The 6,318-nt window shown below is 32.4% G+C and overlaps 1 pseudogene; it reads right to left on the bottom strand.

The window, feature by feature from the left end:
- Positions 1 to 5,152: 5,152 nt before the first annotated feature.
- On the bottom strand, positions 5,153 to 5,909 carry LOC149558038 (ubiquitin carboxyl-terminal hydrolase 2 pseudogene; annotated as a pseudogene).
- Positions 5,910 to 6,318: the final 409 nt, after the last annotated feature.

Genomic DNA, 6,318 nt, shown 5'->3' on the forward strand with positions numbered 1-6,318 from the left:
GGAGTTTCCCTCCATGTTGTTCCATTTTGTTCCTCAATGAAGAGGATACTATTATTGGATTTTTCCTTCCAAATTTAGATGATTTGATCCAATTTGAAGGCAATATGTTGTTAAACCCTCATAATCCATTCATTTGAGTATCCTAAAAAAATCATGATAATACTAATTTGATTAGCATTTCTTTCCTTTTAGTTTATTTTCATATATTAATCTGATAATGATCTGCACACTTTATTGCTTAGATCATGAGTCATGCATGTTATGGATTGATCACCCATTTAACTTGTAGTGGGTTGATTCATTAAGTGGATTGTCTATATCCACATGATTGATGCAATGTTGATGCAAGTATCATTAGTTGGCCTTTTTGGTGGTCATTAATACATTATTATAATATACTTTTCATGAGAACACTAATCAAACTTTTTTTGTGCTTATTGATAATATTTTGAGCATAAAATATCTTAATAGCAGGTTATCTCCATTACTTTGTGGTAACATGTTTTATTTTCCTCATTGTTTCTCTATGAGAGTTTTATTATCCTTATTCAAAAAGATCTCTAATTTGAATATAAGATGAAATATTTCTTGTGGATAGTTGTCTTGTTTCTTGTGTCTATGTTTTTCAGGTAATCTATCCAGGAACATACAAGACAATATTATTTGGTGTACTTTAATGACCTATCCACTTCTCTCTTGGCTCTATGAAGATCTTTATACACTCAAATGAGACCTTTTACATAATTGAAAATATTCTCAATGATCAAGTTGCTACTATTTAGAATTTCATTGTAAAAGTTGGGTTTAATACCCTTTGATGTAATTTCCCCAAGTAAAGATTAAAGGGGGTGTTAGAATTGGTAATCTTTCCTTGGTTATATTTACTTATTAAATGGGATAAACCAAGGTATCCCTTATGTTGTTTTTCCTCTAGTCCACATGTGAGGATAAGTCTTATTTGTAATTCCTTTATTAAGGAAAATAGTGTATTCCTCATTAAGAGGATTATGACACTTGTTATGCACACACTTATGAATGTGGAAATCATTCACTTGGGAGTTACAAATAACTCCTCTTCTTATCTCTTTATAAGAGATGCTTCTCTCTCATACTAAACACACAATCATGATGTAGTTCATGTAATGAGCCCTATGGCTTCTCTCTGTCTCTCTCTCTCTCTCTCTCTCTCTCTCTCTCTCCATTCTTAGGCATTTGCCTCATTCATATAATTCAAAAGGGGTTTTCTTTGCTTTCCCCTTTCAAAATCCTTTTCTCCTCCTTTTTGTTGATCTTGGAAAGCTCTTATAAAGTATGGTAATTATGTTAAATTATGTTCATCACAAACTCTTTTGGATTAAATTATAATTCTTTATTTTTAATTCATTTCATTTTTATTATTTCTAACATGTTACTTCGTCACTTTGTGAAGTTGCATGTTCTTTATGTCTTGTGAAAAAGTGACATCATGCCACAAGTCTCTGTGGATTTGAGTTTCTTTGGTGGGTCATCTTCTGACTGTAGTGACATGTCAATGGTGTGTTGTGTGCGTCAAAGGTGACAAGGTGATGAGTCAAATTGAGCTAGTATATGGTGGTAATCTGATTTTCCTAGCCTTTGACATGTTGAGGTCATGGGCCACATGTTCTTGGTTTTACCTTCTACCATCTAATGCAAAAAAATCAAGGATGCTCACCTTGTCACTTAGAAAAGTTGCTTGATCTTTATTCATAGTGATAAAGCAACAACTTGACATGCAGTATGGTGGGTCCTCTCCTTTTGTATGTCCTAGTGTGATGTGAGTGAAGTGTCAGATAGGTTGGGAAAGGACCATGTTTCTATTAGTCAATACAATGATAGGTCGGGTGTACTATTGGGGCCATTAGATTGAGGAAGATCGACATCTCTCACTTTATCGCTATAGGAAGTTTTTTTATCTTTAGTCATAGCGACATAACAAGGTCTTGCCATGTGTGTTGGTGGGCTCAAGTTAAGTTGACATCATAGTTAAGGTTGACAGTATTGTAAATTGTCATGGTTAAGTATAAAGGCAGTGTGGTTAGTTAAACATGATATGGTCAAATGAGTGAAGACTTCATGAGGAGGCAAAAGGAAATAATATAGTTGGTCCACATAGAGGTTTCTATTTGTTTGACAAGGTTGACCTATTGACCATGTTGATTTTGTAAGCCAAAAATGCAGAAAGATTGGGTTTTCTTGCACAATTTAATCTTTTAGATTGATTTCAACCACTTTGGAGTTAATGCTAAGTTTTAATAGTGCAAAGGACACTCTTTTCACCATCTAATCATCCATTTCAAGGATTTTTAACATTGATTGGCACCACTTTTTCACTTTAGGGTTTCTTCCAAGTGAGGGTTTCATGATTTTCATGCCTCTATAAGTGTACCATATAAAATCTAGTGTTTTGGTTACCTTGATTGTTCCCTATGAACTCAATGATAGTAGTCATGGAGTCACTTCAATTGAAAATATCTTAGTTATGCCTGAGCTATAAAGGAAGATTTGGTAATCTTTGTAAGGGTTGATCTTTCTCTAATTCTCTAGTATTGCTTACATGCATACTACTATAATTTCTCATGCCTCTGAGCATTTTAATCCTCTGTCGAGTTTCTTTTAGCCATTAACACACTATGCAAGTTCTCTCTACCTCTAGTTAATGTTTTTGTCTATATTCTGTAATTTGCATGATAGGATCTACTTTTGACTTTTGAATGATACTAAGTGAGGACCCTTCCTATAACATTCTTTTGTTGTCTGATCTACATGTGATTTTTGAATTAAGAAAAGTCTGAATCTGTATTCTTTGAGGTTATAACTAGTTAATTGTGCATTTATGGATAGGGATAAGGTCAAACACTCTATTTTTTGTGCATCACCCCTTAGGTTAGAGTAGATAGATTTTCTTTCAGGCATTACTTCTCCCTTTTCCTCTTGAAGTGTAGTTAGGTGTGTCTTGATGGTAAAGGAAGCTGACCTTCATCAGAGACTCAACGTCATAGTTCAAGTCCCATAGATTGGAGGTTGTTTCCATGGTTTACAAGGCTTTTCTTAGGTATAAAATTTGGATAAGGATGAAAAATATTTTGACAATAAGTCTTGAGTAACCATTTACATTAAGGCTTCATTGGACAATGAGGTTAGTTGGCTTCCACTCATCTGTCATCCTCACTCCTATATCTAGTTCCACATTATTCAATAGGGAAGTTAGTGGATATGGCCAAGGAAAGAGAATAACAAGAGGAGATTATAATGCAAAAAGGTTTTTGTATGATACAAGACATCTCTCGGACTATGTATAAAGTCCAGTTTTGCCAATAGTTGGTGGATCAGCTAATCCACATGTGATATACATAAATGCTACCTTAATTTTTGATTCGCTAAGTTGTTACTACAACTATGTACTATGTATTATTTTAGAGGAATAAAGTGAATCACTTGATGATGTGTAAAGGTTACTCATAAGTTTGAGGTTACATCTCCTCAAGTAATGACTACTTGAGGAAATGCAATTCTCTTGGAGTTAGATTCATTTAATTAAGAAATTAAAAAAAATTATTGTTTTATGTGGAATAACTATATGCTCAGTGATATAATCTAGTAATGAAGTTAGTAGTTAGAATTAGAGGCTAATTGTTGGGTAGCCATTTGTCATTATTAAGCCCAATAATCCACAAATACTTATCCTTTGTAGATTATGGCATATGCTTCAAACATGAAAGATGGTAATAGCATTGAGAATTAGAAAAACTCAGATAAAGAAGAAGCATAAGTTAAATTGGAGCATCTTCATTCCTCCCAGCAAATTGAGGGCACCGATTGTCTCCATACAATTTTGTCGGAGGAGATCAAAGCATTAGGATATGTGCCTCACTCAGATCACTGAGAAGAAACGGTTGAGGATAAATAGTGGAAACCCACATAGGTAATACATATTATTTAAGTTTTTGGGCATATTTTGAATTTTCACTCTTATAAAGGTGTAGATTATAGTGCTATCTGATTATATATTTTGTAATAGATACTTGTATTTGATGATGTATTTATAAAGCGATGTATCTAAGTGGTTTGTAAATTTTTGTTTTTTATAAATAAATTAAATCTTGTTGTATTTGATTATTCTGATGGATTGGATTCATCTTGGTACCTTTAAAAAAATTAATATATTAGTTAATTAAGTGATACAAATTACGCCATTTTAAATTTTTTGCTTTTGAAAATAATAATAGCTTTTGTAGAATTTAAATTTATGTTTTTAACCTTCGCAAAATAATTTATATTATAGACCTCAATTTTTTAAATATATTTTAATTATAAAAAATAGTATGTCTATATCTATATTTTTTATATAAATTTAGATTTATCTAAAATATGTGACTATCCTCAATAAAAATGTAGTATTAAATTTAAAAAACAGTTTAAAGAATAAATATTCATCAAATTTCAAAAAAAACAGTTTATAGAATAAATTTTTACCAAATCTTTTATTTTAGAAAATAACAAGAAAATAAAAATAAAAATCACCAAACTTTGACGTTTTTTATGGTCCAGCGCCTTTTCTTAAGTTCCACAAAATTCATTGCCAAGACTCTTTCATAGTTAAATAAATTTATCTTTGTAATTAAAATACTTTCTTTAGAAAATGTTAGATATTTGTATGATTACGAAATTCCATAATAATGTAAACTGCATGATTACGAAATTTCATAGTAATAATAATAATCGTTCAACCGAAAATCGTAAAATATTATTCTATGTACAAATTTATTTTGATATCAGTGGTCGCGGGATCGAAGCCCGTACGCTCTCCGATAGAGGGTATTAAGTTAACAGCAACGTGCATGCCTATATTAAATCTTGGTAAAACATTCTAATTATAAATAAAAATTAAATAGATCAAATATCATGATTGCAGAGTTTCACCACATTTTTCCCACCACTGATCAAGATTTCTCATTTCTTTTGCCCGGACTTGGCTTTCTCAATTACATTGTTGAGTTTACCCTTGTCAGATAAAAGCTTGAAGAAATTTTCAAAAAAGTGTGCATAGTTATGCTTCTTAGTTTCATTCTCCCTCTTCCAACTTCTCATCTTCTCATCCTCCATTGATATCTTCTGCTTCAAATTTTCAATCTCAGATTCTGTCTCTGCTTCCTTCATCCGTCTTCCCTCTCAATTCCTCCACAACCTGATCTTTCCTGCTCTAGAGATTCTCCAGACGGGCAACATGCTCTTGTTTCCAATCTTTCATAACACCCAACACGCTAAACTCTATGTTGCTTTCCATGTACTTCTCCAATCTTTGTTAAAATTTTGGGCGACCAACATTCAACCAATCCAAACCATCCGAAGCTCCATCAAAGCGGCCAAGAGAGACGGGCCCTTCTTTCGTCCCATCTAATTCATAAACAATGTTATCAACTGGCAAATAGATAATGAAAGTAAGCCCATCAATTTGAGAAGTAGAAGCAGCAGCCTCTTCTTTGGCAAAACTGTTGTGAGCTTCACGAAGTACATTGTTATTTGTAATACAAATAGATTTCAGCAGTGGTGTTGAAATTTCTACTGTACTCTTTCAAATTGGAGAGTTGTGGACCAATTTGCACATGAGATGGAGAGTTCATGAGTATGGAAATTATGGCCTGAGTTGGGCACGCATTGTTGAGTTGTTGCTTTCAAAAGAAGATATTCGGAAGATCCAATACAGGCCTGTTATCATTCTCTCGTAATCTATAGTTGGGCAGGAAGATAATGCCATAAATGGGTAGAAGATCATTTAGACATTGCGAGTCTAGAGAATGTAATTCCTCTACTCTAACTCCCTTCACTTCCATTTTTCCAATGATTTGTGTCAGAACACCTGGTTCACATTGAACTGAACGCCAAGACATTTTCAACTGTTGGTAAATGCAAATAATGAGATTTAAGTTGCCTTATCTAGAGGGTTTTTGAGAAGTAGGGTAAGAGTGGTGCCATCAATTATAAATAAATGTTAGGTAATTAGTTTATTTGAAATGTCGACATAAAAATTAAATGCATTTTAAAGAAAAAATTGAAGTGATTTAGATTTCAGTTAGAAATAGAGGAAGTTTTAGAAATTACTATAAGAATGTTTCTTTAAGATGATCAATGTAATTAAAATACTTTCTTTAGAAAAGATTAGATATTTGTATATATAATATTATATAAAAAAAATTGGGACATTTCTAATAGTTTGTAAAAAATATTAAAATGGATAGAAAATCATTTAGACAATTCCTCTACTCTACCTCCCTTCACTACCATTTTTCTAATCACTTG

Source organism: Cupressus sempervirens, chromosome 5, assembly GCF_028749045.1.
Source record: "Cupressus sempervirens isolate cs-2001-9-10 chromosome 5, ASM2874904v1, whole genome shotgun sequence".
Classification (NCBI taxonomy): domain Eukaryota; kingdom Viridiplantae; phylum Streptophyta; class Pinopsida; order Cupressales; family Cupressaceae; genus Cupressus; species Cupressus sempervirens.